Genomic DNA, 25,047 nt, shown 5'->3' with positions numbered 1-25,047 from the left:
AGTTTAAAATGCCTCCTAGATCGTCGGAAATGACACTTCCCAGGCTTTGTAAGAGGGGCGTCAATCCGATCTGAGACGTGGGGGGGGGGGGAGGGTCGTAATCAATTTGAGTATTCCGGCCGCAAGTACTATCTAAGCGGAGCGCTACCATCGGTTGGCGCGCAACGTTGCAAGATAATTTCACATTTCAATACCTGCCAGATCGCTGGAGATGGCACTTGCCAGGCTGGATAGCAGCCACCTAGTTGCGTGATTTCGGGAGAAAGTTACAAATTCGTCACTCAGGAAATCTGCAATAAAGTTCAAGCGGCCTTAATTTTTGGTGGATTATTTCTGTTATTAGTGATTCCAATTGACATGAACATTAGAACCCAGTGCAAGTTGACAAATGATGCGGCGAACTGGAAACTCCAGCCCCATTTTGCCCTATGTTTCAGCATAGAATGCCCCTCATTTGTTCGAACCCATGACAACTAACAATCTGTGAATAAATTTACTTCGACATGAGCACATTATATTGCACCAAGTCGGTCAAGGAATAACCCCAGGGCCTCAGATATAGGCCTATAGGAACGATGTCCCAAAATGTCCCGGACATACTATAGGCGAAGGAAGCTATCTGCCGCGACTGCATGTGAGTTTCTCGACTTGCCGTTCTGGGAGTCATACCACAAAATTGTGCATTTCCTCATACGCCATTGTTAATAATATAAGTAAGTAACTTATTAGGCATAGTCCAGATCCGAGGTCGTATAGTGAGCTTAGCGCAAATTTGGCCAAAAGTCGTCATACGCCAGCATGTTAAACCACAATGACCACCAATGACCAAAGGGACTGTGTCAGTTTAAATGTTTTGCTAGGTCTACGAGAATACATTTCTATAAAAATTGAAACAAGGATGGCAAGACAAACCACTTTAATTATATTTTCAGGACCTCGCACATGCGCATGTATTGTCAGACTAAGAATAGGTCACATGTGAGTGATGGCTAAAGTGAGGAAGGCATCAACATAATGCTAGGTGAATCTGCATCTGGTAATCGGGTGAATTATGATCGGAGCATACTATGTAACTACCGTGTACCCAGTGCTCTCACTGTGGGGTAAACTCCGGTATCAATCAACATCTAGGTAACATGGGATGCGCTGCCACGGAATATGCTACCTATTTCATTTCCCCAATATTAGGGAACGGGCACCGTCTTTGAAACATCATCTACAACTAAACAACATATATGTACAGGCTTTGGCTCTAGCTATGAAGTGCCATGACTTCTTGAACTAGTTATAGGCTCCGGCAGCACCGTTATCCGCATGTGGTTTAAATCTCCAGTTTCGCTCGTCGTGAAAAACAGACAAAGTTGCAGATCACACCGATGTGAAAAATCTCGGTCACTTTTCATAGAACTGAACTTCTAATGATCGATGATATGAATCCTGAGATGTGTAAGCCCTAACCAAATAGAGCCACGACACTAAAATGTATGTGGGGGGGGGGGGGCATTTGATAGTGTGTCCCCCACCCGTCGAAATGTGAGGGGACGTGTCCCTCCCCCGTCCCCCCCCCCCCCAGGATTGACGCCCATGCTTGTAAGCTGCTCTAAAGTGTTCTCAACATCCTTTATTTTGAGATCCCATGTCTTGATATGGTCATCAAATAGTTTAGTGAAATAAAAGAAAAAAAAACAGTCTGGTAAGCTCCTTTGAAATATCATGACATATCTTTTGTGAGTTTTGACATTTTTCGAGAAACCTGCAAATTGCGCGTGGAAAATAAGGAAAGATTGACAGGGATTTCAGCCAAGTAACAAACTGAATGACCAAACTATATGTCAAACTGACATCAAAGGTTGCGTCTGAAACATTATTAGGGTGATAGACTGATTCTCAGCGATAGTATTGTCTCCTTTCTTGAAAAATTTGGTTTTTTAGTGGTTTTAAGAGCATCAGGGTACGTTCCAGAAGTGAAAACCCGGCCTATGCGCTATGTCACGTCCGGTTTTTCAGAAACTATAGCCTACTGCCGGTCCGCGGTCGAAGGGTCGTTCATGAGTGGTCATCATGGAGATTCGAGACCATTCAGACCAATGATACATTTTTCGCACATGTATTTTTTCGACACCCAAAATCCCAGTGGGAGGGCGACTGAGGGCGACAAACTTTCATGGGGAGGGGGGTGGGAGGGCTATCGCCCCCACGCCGCCCTTGGCTATGCCACTGCTGTTCATGTTCCACAACCTTGCATCAGTAACTACTGCTGTGTTCGCAACACGGTAACATGTGTTACAGGTGGCACAGTTATTACTGCAAAGCTGTTACACGTTCACATGTAAATGTAAATGCTGGTCAACTATTACTATATTAAGGCCTAGTTTAGACATCTTCAACAGGTACAAAGTTATGCAGCACGACTTGTGGCACGCACTCGACGGCGTGAACACAAAACGCTAATTCTACATGATCTACATTGGCTGCAGTGCATTACAGGTCTCATTGTCACTCAGAATATTTTGTGCATATATAAAGCCCTAAACATTTTTATCAAAGTTTACATCGGTGAACTTCCAAAACACCATCCATCCACAACTGTTCGTTCTCAATCCTGATCTCCACTGATTGTCCCCGCAGTTAAATCTTCCACTGATGAAATCGACGTTTTGATAGATATGCTCCAACTTCCCAAAGAAGCTGAGCGTCCCAAAAACATTCGTGGATTTACGAAACATAAAAACTGTCTTTTGTTAAATGAAATGACTACTGTGCTACATATTGACCAAAGCTTATTGTTTTTAAAAGCTTCTGATTTAGCTTTCCGACTTAATTTACTCCTTCTTATCGTTGTTTCCTTCCTCTTGCTGTAAAACCGGATCTGAATTGTTTATAGCTATTGGAAATTTAAGCAATTACCATGAATGAAAGCATCTTTCACATCAAAATTCATGAACAATTCATCAACGTTATTGGTCTATGTGACATAAAGCCGATTCTGGATTAAACAGTATGCGAACTGATTAGACAAAACTCCATTTTGTGCTTGCTCATATAGTTGTTAATACATACATAGTCATCACCAGATAATTGCAAATTGTAAATTGAATGTACTATTATGTCTAATTGATGCAAAACTGATGCATTTTTAATACATTGTTATCTTTTTAATTCAAACAAAGTTGCGTAAAATCATTAAGAAAATGACTTTAGCCAGAATTTAGACTTCATATTTCAAAGCCCACGTAAGTAGATTACCACAGGTGTTGATAATGTTGTCACAGCTACATAGTTTTGTTTCCGTGGTTTAAGTTTGCCCACTGGGAGACACTAACTAATGAAAATGAACCCAAAACGATTTAACTAAACTTCCTTTCTCTAAATTTCTCACGATGATGCTAAAACCATTAACCTTGTTCCTGCGCATTTAATGTTTCTACGACCCTTGCTTTTTCAAAAGCATTCATTACTTTGTGTAGAATTGGTCCCTCCATGTGGAACCTCTAGTTTTTTAAAAGGTAAAAGAAATAAGTTTAACCATATTTCTCACCAAAGCTTGTCATGCGAGCTAATTGTAATGAATTGTCATTTCTATACAGGAATGTATCTTTTTGCACCTTACCGAAACTAGGATCAACTATTGTCGGAGCATGAATGTAAAATCCCGCAGAGCAACACCAAAAGTAAACATAATATTCGTGTGTGTAAATTAACATGAATGTTAAGGGTAATTGAAAACACATCGTGTGTACAATAACGAGAAGTTAATGGTAAAGGTAAATCCCGCAGAGCGACACCCAAATGGGTACATATATCAACCATTCGTGCGTGTAAATTCTCCCGCTTTTGATTGGGTAATAAAACGCATCGTGTGTAAAATTACGAGAAATCAAAGATAAATATAAATCCCGCACAGCGACACACAAATTGGTGCACATACCATTCATGTGTGTTCATTCACCCGCATTTGATGGGGTTATAAAGCACATCTTGTTTAAAAGTACGAGAAATTACAAAGGGTATATGAAAATCCCGCACAGCGAAACCAAATTGCAAATTGGTACATATACCATTCGTGTGTGTAAATTTACACCAAAAAAAAAAACTACGCACCTTGGCAGTTGTTTAGATCATAATAACTTGTGTAAAAGTACACAAAAAATGGATAACATGCTCACTAGTGCAAAAATACCCCATAGAGGTGCAGCTGTGCATCATTTACATTTACCTTTTCTTTGGGGTAAATAAAACCTTTAAGTTTTTACAGTGCATAAGTAAATTGTTAAATGTAATGTATCATGTAGTTATATCCCCATCATATCACTTTATGCAGGTGCCTCCATGCCTCTTTGTCTTAAGAGTAACTACTTACTTCCTGCTCCTGAGTTTATTCACCCCTCACCCACATCATAGTCGCACAAGCCCCCTTTGCCTTAATTCCATGAAATATTCATGCTAAACTACATATCACAACCTGCTGCATTTCATGTGTTGTCAAATGTGGTTAGTTAATACACTGGTATATACATTTGGTAAAACACTCTAAAAACAACCTGGTGAAATTTCACCAGTTTTATATGCCACCCTCCATATCCTGGTTGTTTTCACCAGGTATCCTGGTGCATGACATGTTAACAAATTCCTTGTAGAAATAACCAGGAAAACCTGGTTAAATTTCCCGGTGAGACTTTAACACTATCCTGGTTAATATCAATGGGTATTCACCTCATTCCTGGTTAGAATACCAAATAATTCCTGGTTGATGTGACTTCTATCCTGGTTAATATCAAAAGTATTTCACCTCTTTCCTGGTTAAGTCAACCAACATTTCCTGGTTGTTGCTAATACTATCCTGGTTACTATCACATAATGTTCCACCTCTTTCTGGTTAAATTTAACATTTCCTGGTTGATGTCACCATTAACCTGGTTAATATTAAAGAGTCACCACTTTCTTTGTTAATACTATTGGGTATCCCACCTTATTCTCCATTTAAGTAACAATACATTCAAATTTTGAAAAGAGCAAAACATAAATTATGAACAACATAATTAATGCTACTGATAGTTATCTTAATAAAAATAAAATAAAACTGTAAGCAAACTGCTTATCCACTAGAGAGCCTGTGTAATAGAATGTGTAAAAGTAAGTCAGCCTGACGTTTCGATCCTAGCAGGATCTTCTTCAGAGGCTAAATGACAAGTACAGTAACAGAACGGACAAAAATACGCACAGAAAACAGACAGGTTAATGAGCATGGTGAACACAATTAGATAGATGAAAGAGGATTATAAGTAGACAATGGATGGTGAGAAGAAAGCAACAGTGAAAGAGGAGAGGTAGGAGATAAACAGTGGAAGGACAAAGAGAGGATTAAAGGAACAGGGTAGGGAATAAACTGGAGAGGGACAAAGACAGAAAGGTGTGGAGAAAAAAGAAGGGGAAAGAGCTGTGGGAGGATGAGTGAAGGGGGGGGGGAACACGGGGAGAAGGAGTGGGGGACAGAAGAAAATTAGTCATGTCCTTCCTGAATGTTCAGCCCATGAGGTTGAATGGTGCGAAGGCGTTGCATCCAGAGCCTCTCTCTGCTGATTCGTACTAGGTCAGGGCGGCTACCTAAGGATTCAATCCCCTGTAGGGACATGTCATTAATGGTATGGTTGTGTTAAAATGTTCCCCAACTGGGGTCTCAGTCTTCACGGTGTTGACTGTGGATCTTTGACCTTAGAATCGCTTCTTGAGGGTGGTTTGGTTTCGCCAACATACTGGATGCCGCAACATCTACAAGCGATCAGATAGATGACATTGGTGGTAGTGCAAGTGATGTGACCCTTAGTCTTGTGTGTGAGTTGCATGCTGTGACTGGTGACGGAATTGGATTCAACAATGTGGTGGCTGCAGACGATGCATCTCGAAGTACGATCACATTTACGATCACATTACGATAGTTATCTTCGCAGAAAAAGCAGCGGCATCAGCCCGTGCTGTCGTTTCTTAGGAATTCTTCGAAACAACATAGGTGCAGCCAGTACATCGGGTTTCTGCTAAGTTAAGTTGAAAAGAATTGCTGTTGTCTTATGTACTACTCCAGTAGCATATAATAATACGTTGTATTATTTGTTGTGAGTAAAGTATGCCTTTTAGCCAATATTGTTTTAGTCGCGCTCGCCAAATGGTAGCTATTTAAAGAAAGACAAAAATAGGAGTCCATTGAAGTGTTTCAGTCTCGCTGGAAAATTAAAACATCATGTAAAGACTTACCGTTACAGTTGTCTAGATGATATTCTTCGCCAAGAAGCCGCTCATTGGACCCGTCGTCATTGCCATTCGATTGGGAACTGTTTCGCGACCCCATTACTTTAGGAGACTAACTCCGATTAACGACTTAGCTTGCGAGACTTGATAATGTTGTGTTCAACTAGGCCAACAAGCAACTGATGAAAGATAAAGGTCAGATGCAATTTATTAACATATAACGACGTTGTCATAATATTTTAGTTATGTACAGTATAACAATGGTTATACTATATATATGTAATATATGTAAATATGGATAGCTGTTGATACACATGTTACATGTACCACCAACTTTAAAGGCACAACACACTGATCTAAACAAACAACACCAACAGTTACACCACTAACCTAAAAGTTCACGATAAAGCTTACAGGACACAAAATAGAAAAATATTAACATTACTGGTATACAATAAAACTACTATAACATGAGGTAAAATTAGGATACAAATATACAAGAATACAAAATATATTAATCAACATTGTTTTTAGTGCGAAACAAGGACGTGGCTATTTTACTAGTGAGAGCATTAATGTTTAATTTAACATTAACTAGGAACACAACATGATTACTTCTCAAAAAGTACAAAAACGTTGTGAATAATAATTCATATCGATCTCTATGCAATGTTTAGCGATATGTGAGCTAATCTGATGTTTGTCAGCTTTTATAAAATGCCAGTGAAACAAATTTCGACGATAATATTATGATCGCGTCTGAACCTCGTTTCGATAACGCAGGCGCCATTAGTGCGAGTCATTGTTTTAGTTTAGTTTAGTTTAGTTTAGTTTAGTTTAGTAGAAAAAAGGATCAGGAGGGACACTTAAGTCCCCATCAAGGACCCTATAGAGAGAGAAAAAAAACTGAAGACACAGACACTCAAGACAAGTGCTTGTCCAAAGCATTCTTAAACCCATTCACACTACTTGCAAGTACAACTTCCTCAGGCAAACCATTCCACTCATTCACAACCCTATTAGAAAAAAAAAAGTTATGCCGAATATTAATCCTACTATGCGACTTTTGGAGTTTAACGCAATGACCTCTAGTACAACTACTGTTAGCAAACAAGAAAAAGTCGGTAAAGGATAAATTGTCGAAACCATACACAATCTTGAAAGCCTGGATCAAGTCCACACGTAACCTTCTAAGCTCCAGTGTGGTGAGATTCACTTTCTGCTTTGACCTGACATAAGAAAAGAAGGCCTTTGGGTTATTCTTAATTTTTAGGGCAATGCTTTTTTCGAAATTCAATTTTGCATCAGAGACTAAGCATTCTACCTTCAGCTAATGAATTTTAAACTTGGCCAAAAGAGATTCAGATTTAGTCCTCCTAAACAACTTCCACATTCTACGTTTTTGCCTAATTGCACATCTAACTTTCTTATTCATCCAGTGAGGCATACTGCTTTTACGACGACGATTCTTCCACGGAACATGATTTTCCATAATGACCTTTAATTTATCAGCAAAATAAATCCAAGACTGAGAAGCACTCATATCTCTAAACAAATTAATCCAATCTGTACCCTTTAGTAAAGTTTCAATTGCCTCTGTATCTGATCTCGAAAAATCAGGGACTTTTTCATTGCTAACAGAATTTACGACTGTGCAATAAACATCAAAAGCTAGTATATGATCACTAGTTCCTAGTGAACATGATCACTAGTTCCTAGTTTTCCTAGACCCGTCAAATCAACAACATTGCTTGGATTAGAACTCAAAACAAGATCCAGGATGTTATACCCCCTAGTAGGGAAAGTAACATGTTGATGTAAAAAGCAATCTTACACAACATCTAGAAAAACACTACCCTTCCTACTACTAGAACCATCTATCCAATTAATGTCAGGAAAATTAAAGTCGCCCATTATAACAACATCACCTTTAGCAGCCTTTCTAATTGAATCAAACAGCATGACATCAATATCATCGCTGCTGTTAGGAGAGCGGTAAACAACACCCACAGTGATAACGTCCCTGGACCTCTTGGAGTTGTCTGTGGACAACTCGCACTAGACAGAATTAACAAAAGACCCTTGCAACTGAGATTTCTCAACACTTACAATGTCATCCCTAACATACAGTAAAACTCCCCCACCAACCCCATTATCCGGTTTCAGATCCTCAAGAAGCACAGTAAATTCAGCACATTTTTTACGAATACTTCTGGCATTGGTAAAGACAATCTTCATATTATCCCTGAAACTATGTACCTTAGAATGCCTCCTTAAGTTAGAACTATGACTATCACTTTTCTTGCTTTCAAAACGCCTATAATCGCTTCCACTAGGTACAAAATCCTTATCCAAAATTATTCCTGACCTCATCGCTCCCCAATTTAGTTCAAACATAGCTGTTCAACAGAGTAATTCACCATCCTACCAAACAACGAGGCCCCAGTATTAGCTAGGTGCAAACCATCCCTGGCGAACAAATCCCTTCTACCCTGGAAAGATGACCACATGTCAACAAATGTGAAGCCGAAGTCGGCACACAGACTATACAATAAACCATTCAAAGTTACAATCTTATCTGACAGAACCGTGTTGTCAAATCTTGGCAACAAACTACATATGACAACTTTAGCCCGAGTCGACACATCAACTCATGGTACCTAGACTGAATAATGTTTGTGACTCCTTCTGCACATTATTGGTGCCTACCTGGACCACAACCACCTCCTCATCTGACACGATTTTGTTAACCCTTTTACTGACATCCTGGATTTTAGCACCTGGCAAACATACCCTGACCCTTTTTGCTTTATCCGCCCTGCAGAACTCTCGGTCTACATACCGTACTAGTGAATCCCCACACAATACCATTCTTCCTTTCGACTTCTCCTGTCCCCACTGACCGCTGTTTACAACCACACTACCATCTTCTATCACATCACAATCACCACACACTTCGTCCACTACTAGCCACTCACTATTTCCCTCCTGGGAGACTTCATTCCCATCAGCAACATCACGCAACTCCTCCACAGGTAACACTTCAAATCCATTACAAGTTGGAACAATCTCGCAGCAATCCCTATCAGCAACTGCACTACTCACAGCCCTATTATTCCCGACTTCCGTCCATACACAACTTCAGCTATTCAATAGCATCTCTAATTCCTTAAGTTTCACACACTTATCGCAAACAAACACATTAGCTTCACTAGACGCTGATTGAAAATCACATTCCAAGCCAGAAATCTCAAACTCGATCCACATATTACACGAATCACAGCAGACTAAACGATCAGGCACAGCCATAACGAAAATACTAACACAAAGGAAAGCCAGCGAACACAGAAAATCGATACTCACGATGAGCAGCTTAGGCTAAACAGAGACTATACACTGAACGATAGGATACACTGACGCTACAGACTTAAAACAACGGACAGAACTGAAACAAGACAAAAACAGCTCAGATTGAACACAAAAACATGCAGAATGAAAGTTACAGACAATAAATAACGAATACACTGAGGCACAGAATACCCGCGAACACAGAAAATCGATACTCACGATTAGCAGCTTAGGCCAAACAGAGACTATATACTGAACGATAGGATACACTGACGCTACAGACCTAAAACAACGGACAGCACTGAAAGAAGACGAAAAACAGCACAGATTGAACACAAAAACATGCAGAATGAGAGAAACAGACATTAATAACGAATACACTAATGCACGGAAAAACCCGCGAACACGGAAAAACGATACTCACGATTAGCAGCTTAGGCTCAACATAGACTATACACCGAACGTTAGGATACACTGACGCTACAGACCTTAAACCACGGACAGCACTGACACAAGACAAAAAACAGCACAGATTGAACACAAAAACATGCAGAATGACGGGAACAGACAAAAAATAGCTCCAAATAAACAACTAAACGAATTACAAGGTGTTTTGATGAAAAAAGCGATCCCAGAAATCTCAAAAATGAATGAGTTGCAAGAGCTCCGAATAGTACGTGTGTACGCTTCAACGACCAAAGTCATTTGCTGCAGCAAGATTGCTCTAATGGGTATCAAACCGCTGCAAGGCGTATCGTGGCACCGTCATGTAAGTAGCTGTCATGTGGTGACATTCTATGTATGAACAATAAAAACTGGAAAGCAGAGCCACTGTTCGTCTGCCTAAGGCGTGCACGACACAGAGGTTTGCTTATCGATGAGCTATACCTATTGCGTTGGTATTCCATTGGGCAATTCAAGCAGTTTATGGTTTATTACATTGTTAACTTGAAGTATGTTTGCCAAGAATTTTGTGCAAACGCTACGGCTGTAACCGTTGTGCGATATCAAGTTGATCAACATAGTACCAATTTATCCAATGTTGAAGGCATATATCATATAAGTATAGTAACTTCTGTTAAATATCAGAAATGAAAAAAATAATAGTAATTTATATACCTTTACATTGAGATGACCGTCTGTTCATTACTACTGTCTTATTCAAAAGTGAATTGAATTTATATTGGACAATTAATGTATTACACGTAAAATAGCACACTAATATAAACTACGATGTATGTGTATTTCAATAACTGGTAGAAGAGAAGTAGAGAGAGATTTACCGTTCTAACATCTGCTTTATGCGATGGCGCTATATACAATTGATTACAATCAGAGTGAAATGCAAAAAGACAATGGAGCAGCCTAAACTTGTTTGTAGGTTACACACTCATAAGAAAGCCATCAACCTTCAGAAATTGAATATTTGCAACAAAGATAAGCTTGTCTTGTTTTCCATCATTATATGTAATGTGCAGTGGATGAAAACAAATGTACTTCATCAATATTTCTTTGATATTGGTAATAACATTGCTGCCACGTCATTCCCTGGTATGACTGACGGGTAAATCGGAGTGAAAGTAAATATTAAAGGAGGCACTATAGGGAACATAATGTGCCTGGAGGGGGCAGGAAGAGGTTTGTGTGGTAGAAAAACATCGTGTATGTGAGTAGGTGTTTTTGTGGTGGCGAAATGTATGGATATGTGAGTAGAGAAAATAATGTTTTGTTCAACTCCTAAACTGTAAGGCTAATGGTCAATGGATATCATATTTATACATGAATGCCAGTATATATGATTTATTATTATGCATCAATTTAGGGTCAAATATTACAGTTAAAAAGGAAAAAGACCATTAAGTCGGCCATTAAGTGTTTTTTATGGGCATGCTTTACCTCTTGCATATTCAAAATGCTACATTTACTGAGACATCATCTGAACGTCATCGCCCTCGTAACCGCCCACGCTAAAACCGCGTCCAGATACCAGTCAGAGGTTTATACACCGTTGTTGGGAACCATCGCCTTTCACTACGTTCATAAAGCACGGTTCTTCCTGTTTTGCCATAACATTGCGTTACCTGTTCTATTCCTATCGTTACTACGTTCTATCTGTTCAAGGTTTGACTGAAATTTTAATCATTATTAATTAATTCCGCGTCATGCCTTTTGTTGAAACAAATTGTGTCTTGGATCATCGCAAAGGCTCAGCTCTACTACACCATCGAGTCCATCGACTTCAGATCCAGTCAGACTGGCGTCTTAAGTTTACTGTATCTTTGTTATTCACTAATTTGTACCATTAGCCTTTATTATCTATATTGTTTGAGGAAGATATAAATGTCATTATTCAAGATACCATACGAAACCTCGCCAAACTTTTCTTTTACGCGAAACTCCTTATCTCCCGATTGCCCTTTAATGAACATAAGTGAAGACATGCTTTAGAAAATCATTACTCGAGATAGGAATACACTAGAGAGCTTCCCATAGCTTTATTTTGCACACAAGACAGCCTGCATCAATAAACAACCTTTTTCCGAGGGGTCACAGGGACTTTTTTTTTTTTTTGTCTTCAAAGATTTGTTTACATTCAAAACACCGGTCGTTTTGACCTTTTTTTCAAAAAAATCGTGAGAACAGTGAAAAATGTCAGTCAACTGACCCTATCTTATACAACTATCTAATACATACGAGGAATCAAATCAGGAGCCTCAGAGGCATATGTAGAGAGATGGCTCTATATTTGGGGAAAATATGTCAAAAAATAACGTTTTTCGGTCTATGTTAAGGCCAAAAAACGGTCAACTTTCTGAAAATATTTCTCCCGAATGCCTCACCCTACAGAAAAGATTTTTAGCTCTCCAGAAGCGCCACACTGAAATTCAACTCTACATAGAAACAATCAGAGCCGTATATAGAGAGAGTTTGGCCAACCATGTAACCGATTTGGATTGGTCGAGAGGGAAAACGCCCACACAGGGTGGTAAAATAGGTCCACTTGAAAACTTTATAGCAGACGACACGCATACTCACAGTGTATAGACTATCGTTTGTGTACACGAAAAAAGTACGAAATTATGAAAGAAATGGTGCTGGGGATGCTGCGATCGGTCAGAACATGGATATTGTTGTTTGATTATCCGACTGACCATAAAAGAAGAGGAATTTTTTGGAAGTAGAAAGAACAAGATGGAGATCTAATGAAAAAAAGTCTGTGTAGCCTAGGCCCATACTACTACTAGCCATAGGCCCTAGTGTAATACGAGTAATGTACAAGCAATGCGAGAATTTTACGTTCAGACTGGTTTCTGTAATTACATGCAAGGCTATTCTCTCTCGTTTTACGATCCACAAATTCGATTTCATTATGCCAGCTCTCCTAATCATAGGCATGGCAGTTTCAGTCGCACATACAGTTATCCTAATTCCTAGTTATTGTATGCCTAGGCTATGCCTAGCCTAAAAAAGTATCACTTTTAGTTTAATGTAAAAGGGTGGGCTAGCCTCTAGGCATCACGTAAAGCCCTAATCCTTAGTTAAGCCCGAAGCATAAGTTAAGCCTGGGCTAAGTTAGACCTGGACCATTCTTGCTATAACTACAACTGTTATAGCACATTACATAATATGGCACAGTATAAGGCCCAATTAAACTAGGTCTAAGGAAAACAAAGTAGCCTAGGCCTAAACTAGTTAGGCTAGGTCTATACTCATTGGCAACTTATGGGTTGTGTACACATACAGGCCTAATTATAGAGACCCTTTTAGTATGCCATAAACAAGTGCCCAAATGGTTAAATGATCTTGGTTTGTGTTAATTGTCAGCATTCACCTAGCCTTTTTAGGCTAACATGAATTCAGCCTAATTTTTTCTTCTTCAAAAGTATAGCCTAGGCCTTGGTTTAATTTGGATGCAGTCAACTATCATTTATCAAAGTTGCGACAGTACCTCCTTATTCCCTTAATTGACACCCACATTGACGATTGAAGTTAAAAAAATCTTTTTAAATTATCTTTAGACAGTAAATTTTAACTCCCTGAATTTCAGGACTTTTTTTACAAATCAAAGGTGACATGTGCTCTGAAGAAAAACTCCTAACATAAAAAGCCACAGTTAGCAGACTGTGATAATGACAAACCTGGTGAGTGACTACTAGACTGAAATCCAGTTCCTGCAACCACAGCAATAAAGTCTTTGTTTTAATCAATGCACTTGTGTGTTTGAAACTTTCAAATGGACACTCATTGGCAGTTGGTTAAGATATAAGGTTTTACCTTCATCATGGAGAGTTGAAGGGAATCTGCCTCATCATCTGAATAATGGACTCAAGGATAGCAACAAATCATGATTGGATAATGATTTTGAGCAAGTAAATATCTGGCAATTTGAAAGTTTGTATTATTTTTTTACATATTATTTAAGCTGTTTAGCTCACACACAAGCAAATGATCAAGTGACAACAACCGATGCAGTATATTTAAAGGTATTGAAGACTTGCCCTAAACCGCATGCCGCGCTCTGAAAAAGTTTACTTTCCGTTGCTTGCAAGTGAAGTTTTTTTGTGTCGCTACAAAAGGCAGGTCTACAGTAATGAAACCTGATACCTTGTTATCTTTTATCTAGACCTGAGATGTCCACGCTGCTATGTGCACTGTGTTGTGGGTATTGACTGTGATGTTTGTATTGACTGTACACTAATGTCTATTTACAGATGGTAGCAAGCTGTATGTGTATTTTCTGGGATCAATGGTGGTCTCTAACACTTCTGTTACACCGCATTCGAAACTAGGTCAGATAACCGGCATGAGACGTTTCTTTGTGCGGGAGTCTCCACACCCTTTAAGGAGAAGTATTTATATCCCATTAATAGAGAAAGAATTATGTTTCAATTGGTAGCATGCAACTTAAAATTTTGCAAACATTAGATACAATCAAACAATAACAAGGTTCATTTACAAGGTAATCTACTGCCCTTTATTTCACATTAGTCTGTCACATCAGAAGGTCACAGCTTTCAATAATTATACAAACAAATTCCCTTGATGGGTGCTTCGTTAGATTCCTGCAATTTTCAAGTTTATCAATGTAATAAGTTCTGAATGTGGCAATGTGGAGAAGCTTTGGGATAATCTGTGGATAAAACTGCCAGACTATCAACAAGATTCCACATCCATGCAACTCCAACTGCTTCCTTCACCTCCTTGCAGATGTACCACATGTCCCAAAAAAAGTCAGCATTGGTTAATGTAATTAAAATCTGGCTTCCTCCTGAGCTGGCAAATACACATGAATTGTCAAGTACAGAGGTCAGTGTGAAACCACTGAAAGATCTTCTCAGCTTTCAAGAAAACAAAGACTTGAAGCCAAATTGACAGAGGCCACACTGATACCATTCCACTCTCATAAGATGAAGGTATCACACACACTTCATTTTGCTTCTGCGATGCAGTGCCTGGTAGCCTGTGAGGGTCACCCAATGGATGTTTTAACAACTGCCTGGTTTATAGAGCTCTGCAACAAATAATTCATCCTAATGTCTAGTCGTCATCCTGTCATGGCCTTGAGCAAGTTGAACCCACTTCAACACAAAGCAGCTATTGAATTCTGGTCTAGGTACTGTCAAATCCACATCACCATCATTGCTGGTTCCAGCTATGCTGACCACGATAAAAGAGTACAATGAGGGTTTTTTAATTCACCCAACAGAGCTTGCATTCCAGTACCTTTGGGCAGCTGAAAAGATATTCAGAAATTGTTATATATGAGTGTGTTTGTATGCATGCATATGTGTGATTTTCTTGCTTTACAGAACAGCTCCATTTTGATAAGCTATGTAACGTGGAAACCTGCCAATCATATGTTTGAAATAGGACAGGCTGAAACGATTCTTAAATGAAAAGCTTAACGACTTCTTGCATTTTTATACATCACTGTTCAGGTAAGGCCAGTAAGGGCAGTATGAAGAATAAGTAACAATTAATAATTATCATTATGGCCATTTGCTGTCTGCATAATAACAAACTGAATGATGTCATCAGCCCTGTGCTCAGTTGACAACACTGACAAGTAGGCACACTATGTCAGTGTGATCCATGAAACCTTATTAAGGACATGACCATATAGTATATATGTTAATGGAAAATACATAAGCTACAACATACACCAGTATTCAGTTGTTGCGGGGTTTTTTTTCTCGACAGACCCATTCAATCTGTTGCACCTACTATAGCCTAGTACTACATTCCTGAGAAATTAACACCACAATATCAGTCTTAGGTTTGCCCACAGACTCCCAACTATTGCTAACTCCTACACTCAAGTATATAGTTTAGTTTAGTAGAAAAAAAGACCAGGAGAGACATTCAAGTCCCCATTAAGGACCCTAAGGCTATATGAGAGGAATAAAACCGCAGACATCAAATGTCATACCCAATTACAATGCTTAATGTACTCATCCAAAGTATTCTTAAACCCATTCACGCTACTTGCAATTCAACCTTCTCAGGCAAACCATTCCATCCATTCACAACCCTTGCATAAGTTGTATTAGACTTTAGAGAAAAAGTTATGCTGAATATTAATCCTACTATGTAACTTCTGGAGTTTAATACAATGACCTCTGGTACAACTACTTTTTGGCAAACCTGAAAAGATCAGTGAAGCATAAATTGTCATTTTATGTGTAGGCCTACTTTATTTAATTGAAGGATCTATTAATGTAGGCCTGATGCTATAGTTGTGCGTCTGTAATCTAGCCTAGCCAGGACTGTGATGTGTGCTTTTCGTTTGTATGACCAAAGTAGGACTAGTAGTATGAGGCGTAAAATAAAACAAGTGTAATGACAGGTTTTCAGCTAGTTTTCTATGCATTTCACGTGTGAAGATAAACGTTAATGTCATTAACTAACGCATACTCTAATTCATTACCTGATATCCATTTTGCTCCTCGTATGCCTGTCAAAATCTGACATTCTGAGTCGCTTCGTTTGTTCGCAACGAGCACAGTGTGCAAAGCTGCTATATATTGTGTGTGGTGTTTTTCGTGTTTCGCGCAACTGGTAACGACAACTGGACCTATTTTGATGCCCATGGTTTGCGTGTGACGTCACAAATCGCCAGTTGGCCAAACTCTCTCTATATACGGCTCTGGAAACAATTAAGCAATAGCGCCTCCACTTTGTGAGTAATCCCTATTCGGTCAACCACAGTTGATATGCTTGCGTCGTTAGGGTCAATGCAATCACTCACGTAAATGAAACGGTAACTATTTAGCACATATTATCATGGCTAAATACTTCTAAGAGGCGTTAGACCTTCTTTTTATGGGCAATTTGACCATCAAGCCTTTGGAGAAGAAGATTCTGACCATGAAATTCTGAAATTCTGATACGGTAAGCCGCATACTGTATGCACACTGTTTGCACACTGTATGTACTATGTATTGTGTATGTAGCGCAATTGGTATATATAGACTTACCGTTACGCGTGGCTACCAATGTATTACAGAATACATTTGTTTGTTTGGAGGGGGGAAAATCAGTCATATTCCTCACATTCAAGCATCAAATTATATTTTACTTATGAAATAACATGTCTTGAACTCATCAAACTATCAAAAGTCCAGCAGATTTCATCAAAATAATTTCAAATGGGCAAAAAAAGTACATTGTTTGTATCATAACCTCATTTGCATATTTACATATCTAATTAGCTCAATTATAAAAAAAAATTATAAAAATTAAAACTTCATTTCAATACCTATCTGTCAATACTTGGGGTCCCTATTGACAAAATGAACAAATTTTAAGTAATTACAATGTGGAAATATTTTCCCCCAGGGGGACAATTATATGATCACATATGGGCACATTTAACACCCTTGAAAACTATTTCTACTGGAATACGAATTATTTACTGGGTTGTTGGGTTGTCCCATTTCTTTGGTACTGAACTCTCTGATATCTCTCTGGATGGCCATTACCAACGGGATCGGCATCTTTCCTGATCTTAGGCAGATCCCATTAATTCAATTCAATTCAATTCAATTCATAAGACTTTATTTCAATCTCTCGCATTAAAGTATGCAATTATGACAATAGACGTGGGTAAATGTACAAGAGAACAAGAGATTGAGGAGTGCCAACAAGAAGCTCTGCAGAGCTTGTTTACGTTGACACCCCTTTACAAATAAAACATAGAAAGAAAGCTTAAGTATACAGAGAAAACAGAACAAAGATGGCAAAGAAAGGAAAATACAAAATCAATGATAGTTTGATATAAGATACTCTTTAAGACGTTTTTTGAAGGTGTTCAGAGTTTTACAACCAGTAATAGTAGTAGGGAGGGAATTCCAAAGTTTTACACCGACATAACGAATACCAAGTTGTGCAGACCTAAGTCTAAAGTAAGGAACAGTCAATTGATTTGGCGCACGGTTGGGATAAGGATCGTTACGTAACTGAAAATAGTTGCGAAAAGTCGACGGAGCACTATCATGTAACCAATTGAAAATAAAAATACCAACATAGTAACGATTTATATCATAGATACTAAGAGCGTTAAGAGTAGTAAACAGGGGTGCTGTATGCTGGAGGTAATCCGCATTACAAATATAACGAATGGCTCTCTTTTGAAGTAAGTAAAGGGGTTGAATTCTAGAGGCATGGGTACTGCCCCAAATAACATTACAATATGTAAGATAGGGAAGTATGAGTGTATTATACAAAGTGACCAATGTGCTTCTGGGAATGATTTGGCGAAGACTATTAAGAACTCCAGCGCCTTTAGACACTTTCATACAAATATTCTGAATATGATTATTCCAAGAAAGATGATTATCTATATAAACCCCAAGAAATTTAGTAGTCTTAGACAGCATAACATCAACACCGCAAAGTCTGATACTATTAATGTTAGGATTTAAGTGCTTTGAAGGTGTACTAAACACAATAGAGGTAGTTTTCTTAACATTTAGTGACAATCTATTTGCACAAAACCAATCATGGATATATGTAAACTCATTCTGTATAGTATCCAATAGAAAATTAATGTCATTACTGGAAAAGAACAGGTTGGTATCATCAGCATAAGAGATTATATGAAATTTGTTGCTGGCTCTATAGAGGTCATTAACATAAATTATAAACAACAATGGACCAAGTATGGACCCTTGAGGAACACCACACTTAATTGGCTTAGAAACAGAATTTATATTATTAATAACAACAAACTGGTGACGATCAGCAAGATAGCTTTTGAACCACTGCCCAAGCTGTATTGATTTGAAACATTCATCAATATACGGATGACCCATCCTCCTAGCTTTTGATAAATCGCTTGGAGGAAGTCATTTTTATAGTAAATTAGCTCTTAGTTGTATGTCTAACATAGGTAAGACTTGGCAGCATTATGTCCTTCTTAACGGTATTAGTATATGGCACTTGATTCGTGGTGTTATTGTTACATACATGATGTGAATCACAAGACATTCAAAATAGTGTTATCTTAGTTCTGGGTGCAAACAGGGCTGCAATTTCTTCTTTTGCACAAACATGTGTTGTACATCACTTTGATTTTGTCGTAGCTCTCTGTGGTTTGGTCTAAGCTGAGCTAAATTGGTCTTTACCTTGAAATCACAAATTAATTGATTCATATTAGGATGAGTCATCTGAGTCATGAGAACGATACTAATTGTCTTCCGCGTAACGTTATGATGATGTCTTTGCGCTATCTCTTCAATAATATTACAGCCATAATTATGTTACTAAACAGGAATAGAAATTTCCCCCTATTCCTTTGAAAATGAATGTGGTGTCCACATTTGGCAGTAGGGGAATTTTGTCAATTTTAAGTTTGATTATTTAATGGTGAAAAAGACATAAGCCAATCTTCAGTGAACTCAATGTATTACAAATAGTGACCCCAAACTCCTATACAATGGGGTAATAGAAAATTAACTGTAATCACAATATTAACATTTGAAATGCAAGCAGTAGTTGAGGATAAAGAAGAATTTCCAATTATATTTATTTCAAGCTTTGGCCGCTACATTGTGGTTTGCATGAAACAGTTTATTGTTTAAATCTGTATAGCAGTGCTGAAGTCAATGAATGTTACATCTGAATAAATACTATGTTCCTATTTGGAAAACTGCTTTATTAATTTGACCATTGTATGTATCATTTTGGATGCAATACCGCAAAAATGATTCGAACTTTTCCTTCCATTGTGTACTTAGGGATACAAAATGTGATGCCATTTGATATCTCATGTTTTAAAAATGTAACGATGTTGTTTAAACAATAACATAAAAAGTGATTATCTCCTATTCTCAAACATTGTGTAAAACCCTCTACACTTGGGATAGGGGCTCTTCGCCAGAAATCATGTAAAGTTCCGTAAAGCAGCTTTTTGCGTCATTTTCTGTTTTTTTTTACTCCCTCATTGATCTCACGATGCCATAACGACAAACATAACTTAGTTTACACTTAAAGTTAATGGTCGAATACATCTCAGACAATTGACAACTTTGAACTTTGTTTTTCTCGAAGATATTTTCCGTAAGGTTTGCAGTTAGACCCGCCCGTGATATGAATATTTGAATTCTATGAACGACATTGAATAGTGAGGTTATTCATTTTCACTTTGCCGGCGTCGTAAACATCCCAGTACACCAATATGTACTACAACACCGTGCTTTATGTGTGTACAATATGCATTGCTGTGATACTGACGCAACGTTTTCGGATTGCTGTGATTGAATCTATTTTAAGCAACGGCTTATAAATAAACATGTAGCTATTCACTGATTGGTTGAATTCAAACTAGTGGATCAGGGGAACTGTGCACGCAATTAATTTTAAATGAGGAATTTTATGGAAAAAACTCCACTCATTATCTGCAAAAATCCTTAATCAATCGCCAATTAATGCTCTTGGCATGGAAAATACTTAACTAATATCTTAGTTTGCTGTCTTGTGAAGAATACATAGAAAAAAACTCGATAGGCAAGGATAGGAAAACTGCACAACACGCAAAAGCTGTTTAAGAATGGTAGAGATCTTGATGTAGACATTTAATGCAAATGGGTGAGAATTTGAATAGTTGGCCTAGAATCTTATAAAAAGAACTACACACAACTGACTCACAACACTAACACTAACGTATATGACACCTGCGTAATGGTAGTAACTATACAGTTTCTTATGTTATTTTTCAACAGTTTCCCCAATCAACTTATCCTGCTTAGGTGCACTATTAAGGGAAATACACATAACAAACAAACTTTTTCCTCACTTTTATTTAAAATTTAAGTTTTAATTAAAATTGCCAGTCATTTTCAAATTAAACTTAATCTGTCTTTTATCTGTTATCAAACATTATTTGGTTAATGGAAACCAAACTGTTACAACAAAATGTTCATTCATAACAATTGCTTTTTCTGAAATGTACCAAATTAAAGTATTTAACAGTTAAATATTATATGGACCCAATGAAGCACACGGATCTCCTGTAGCAGCTATATGGACGAATTAACGATATCGAATTGTGAATAAATGATTTAAATTATACCTTGCACTAGTTGTTCCTCCAATAGTAATGATATTTGTAACACTGGTGAAACATATGTTGATAACAATGTAAAACATATACCTTTGATCTAATTTTAGCTACCATTGTTGTGAAAAACATGCACAGTTAGTTTTTCTGATGTCGTCAGTCAACCCCTGAGTTATTGCAACAACTACCTGACGTAGTGCTTTACCGTTTGCATTAGATAAATATTCTACATAAAAACGTTAAAAAAATAAAAATGTAATGAATATTGTGCAGCTCGCCTTATACCTAGAACTCCTCGTCGGAACCAAATATATCCTGCACAGTATGAACTACATTGGTTACCTGTACGATTCAGATCAAAATTTAAAATTCTTTTACTTACCTTTAAGGCTCTTAATCACTTGACCCCTAGTTACATCACCAATGAGACCATACCTTATATTCCGTCTAGATCCTTACGCTCAATGAATTAAAATTTACTTAGTGTGCCTTCTACCCGATCATCAGCATATGAATTTAAACGTTTTGATTATACTGCTGCCACATTACGGAATAACTTACCCCAGGACATATGCAATATTAATATATACTTAACGCAATTTAAGAAATTACTTAAAACACTGTTTTTCAGAGCTGCCAACACATATCTATGTACTTATTATTATACTTGCTGTACATACTTAATTCAGGTGTTATATTGTATTTTAGTCATAAATTTTCTATTTATTTAAAACATTTTTATCATATATTTTTCTTACAATCTTAACTTTTATAACCTTTTGAACTTTTTTACTTTTAACATATTTTTTTTCTTTTGCTGTTAGGCGCCTTAGAGCAATTTTTTAATTGCCAGCACAGATTAATATACTTTTTATTCTACTTGCTGCACGTACTTAATTCAGGTGTTATTTTGTATTTTAGTCATAATTTGTCTATTTATTTTTACATTTCTGTCATATATTTTTCTGTCATATATTTTTCTATACCATCTTAACTTTTATAACCTTTTTAACTTTTATACTTTTAACAATTTTTTATCTTTTTGCTGTAAAGCGCTTTAGTGCGATTTTTTAATTGAATAAGGCGCTACATAAGTTTCGTGTAATAATAATAATAATGCAAACAAAAATTGCTTTTTTGTTTCATATGACCGGGCACCCAGAATATGCAGTTTTTTTCATGAGAAATTATTTTGAATTGGGAATACCCTTGGATTTTTTTCGACTCGAAACCAATAAGTGACTGTTTTATAGCACGCACACCACACTAAGATAAAGTTTAAAACACTTTGGTACTCTGTGAACGTTTAGGGGTGAAAATAACAGGTTTCATACACCGAACAGCTCAGACTGAATAACTGAAAACTGTGACAATTATCATGTGAATTAGCACTGCACAGCAAAAACAATGCAATGTATCATTGAAACACTGTTGGTTGGTGGCGTAAACTGATCAAATAGTACAAACTGAAACGTTTCAAATACGTTTTTTATTCTTACACATGTCATAGCAAAGAAAGTCATGGACTTGGCCAGGCTCGCGCTAACTTTCAGATATGGGCTGAGAGCACGAAATTACTAAAAATTTACTCTCCTTACATATGACAACTCTAAACCAAGACATCCTAAGTTTTGGCTGTTAACAACTAGACTTAGTGACCCATGATTAATTTAGAGCCGGATGATAAGTTTAGATAACTTTGTTCCAAATAACTTGCAATTTTGGTTGAAAAACAACATGGAAGAATGGAACTGCCGAGCCTGTTAGGCTGATATACACTAACAAAGGTCGGATACAAGTTGGTTTGATTAAACGAAAACTAATGATTTTTCGCTCATTGTACAAAAGGTTAGAGGTTCAATGAGGTTACTTGCCAAAGCCTAGCTACTAGTACTAACGTAATGTTACAAAAGACAAGCTATGTTCGCTGAACAAGGAGCGGCGTCAGTCATTGCTGCTGTTTCTTTGGGAATTTTTTTTACGCATGATAGGTGCAGTCAGTATATCAGTGTTTCTGTCACATATAACTACCTGAAGTTGAAAGACTTGCTGTTGTATTCTGTTTCAATTCCAACTGAAGAGTCTAAAGCGTTGTATTATTAGTGGTGAGTGAACTATGTGTTTTTGCCTACATAAGTTTAGTCACACTCGCTAGGCTATTTAAAAAAAAGTTCACATGTACATTGAAATGCTTGTCTCGCTGGAAGTTGATGAATCATGTTAGACTTACCTTCGAATGATAAACGAGTATAGCGCGTGTTGACAAATTTCGTCCGTCTCCGTTGATTTATGAGACTAAATCTGATTAATTACGACTTCTGTTAGCGAGACTTGATGACGTTGTATTCAACTAGGTGTCCATACAGGTTTGTTATTCTTTCTAACTTGTACAAGCTCACCCGCAACTGATGAATTCTAAAATTATATGCAATATATTGACATATATTGACCTTGTGATAAGCATAATATTGTAGTTCCAATCATGGGCGTCAATCCAGGGGGGGGGGGGGGACGGGGGGACACGTCCCCCCCACATTTCGATGGATGGGGGAAACAATATCAAATGTCCCCCCCACACATTTGGAAAAAGAGTAGTGTCGTGGCTCTATTTGGTTACGGCTTACACATCTTAGGATTCATATCCTCGAATATCACTCAATGTTGCTGAATGGAAAATTCCACCCAGATCTCGTGAGTTGGTACCCTGAGCTCTCCAACAATCTTAAGCTTAGTCTGCCTTTATTTCGAGGCCAGTTCCATTCGTCGTCGGTTGAAGGGTATAGACAAATATTCAAGTCGATGAATCCAGTGGTACGGGCTATGTTTGGTAAAGTCGAAGCTCTCTTGCGGTTGCTCCTCGTCTCCTCCGCCAGTTCGACGGAAGCCGAGAGATCTTTTAGTGCTTTGAGGCGTTTGAAGACAAGGCTACGGAGCACCATGACTCAACAGAGGCTGAACCATGTGATCGTGTTCCATATTCACCGCGCAGGGACGTCGTTAGAAGGGGTGTGGGTGTGTCTCACCCCCAAGCCATGGTAAAACTGACGCTAGGTGGAAAATTAGAGTGCGACAGTCGGAATTTCCGACTGTCGCACTCTAGTTTATGTAGGCCTTTTCATTTATCCCTGTGATTGTGCATGACCTAATTTTTTTTTTTAAATTTCGGTCAAAATTGACCTTTAACCTGTCATATTTACCACGTTTTCCTTGCCACTTTGGGAAATTGTATCTCGCGATTCTTATACTCTACCGTACAAAACTTCGTATGATTTTGAATACTACAAAAAAATGCCTAATAGAACTACCGTCATAGGCGCAGGAGCCCAATTTGTTTTGTGGGGGGGGGGGGGAGGGGGGGGGGGGGTTGTAACGACTTGCCCGAAAAATATAACCAAAATTTTTCGCGCGCTACGCGCGCATCCCATATGATCATGTGCATGTCATACAGGCATGCATCGGTTTTTACATCGCATGCAAATAGCATACAATCATTTTCCGTCTTATTACCCTTCCGTATTGGTGATAATTGTTGGGTAATAATAATCAGTTCAACCACTGAAAAACACATTGCAAATTATCAAAAAAGCTATCAGCATATTGCCCGAATTTCACAAAAATATTTGGTTGGGGTGGGGGGGGGGGCCAATAAGTTTTTGAAATGAGTGCCAGTGGGTACAAATGTATCGCAACAAGTTCGTAACAGAAGTGCAGTCGCGAAAGATTGGGTTTTCTGACTGACACTGACCGTATCGTTGACAAGTAGCGGGAGGGTGGGGGGTACAAAGCAGCAGTTGGAATTTTCTGGCTTCAAAACCGATTTTCAGCCACTACACCCGCCCCCCCCCCCAATCATCAGGCCTTAGCTACGTCCCTGGGTACATGGTGGTTACATAGTA

At 38.1% G+C, this 25,047-nt stretch overlaps 1 protein-coding gene across 4 annotated transcripts in view; it reads right to left on the bottom strand.

The window, feature by feature from the left end:
* Window positions 1–24,476, bottom strand: part of LOC139984941 (uncharacterized) — a 29,892-nt gene extending 5,416 nt beyond the window's left edge. The window contains exons 1-3 of one of the 4 annotated variants that reach the window (XM_071999091.1): window positions 23,382–24,476; window positions 7,395–7,472; window positions 6,250–6,422 (exon numbers count right to left, since the gene is read on the bottom strand). The gene's annotated coding sequence lies outside the window, so the exon portion shown is untranslated. Of the gene's footprint in view, window positions 1–6,249; window positions 6,423–7,394; window positions 7,473–9,810; window positions 9,828–10,196; window positions 10,326–23,381 lie in introns of those variants that run through there. The other 3 variants (XM_071999090.1, XM_071999089.1, XM_071999092.1) reach the window with 3 other exon arrangements.
* Between the last annotated feature and the right edge of the window lie 571 nt (window positions 24,477–25,047).

This window comes from Apostichopus japonicus, chromosome 17, assembly GCF_037975245.1.
Source record: "Apostichopus japonicus isolate 1M-3 chromosome 17, ASM3797524v1, whole genome shotgun sequence".
Classification (NCBI taxonomy): Eukaryota; Metazoa; Echinodermata; class Holothuroidea; order Aspidochirotida; family Stichopodidae; genus Apostichopus; species Apostichopus japonicus.
Note: the sequence above shows the minus strand (reverse complement) of the source record. Positions and strands in the feature narration are given on the sequence as shown.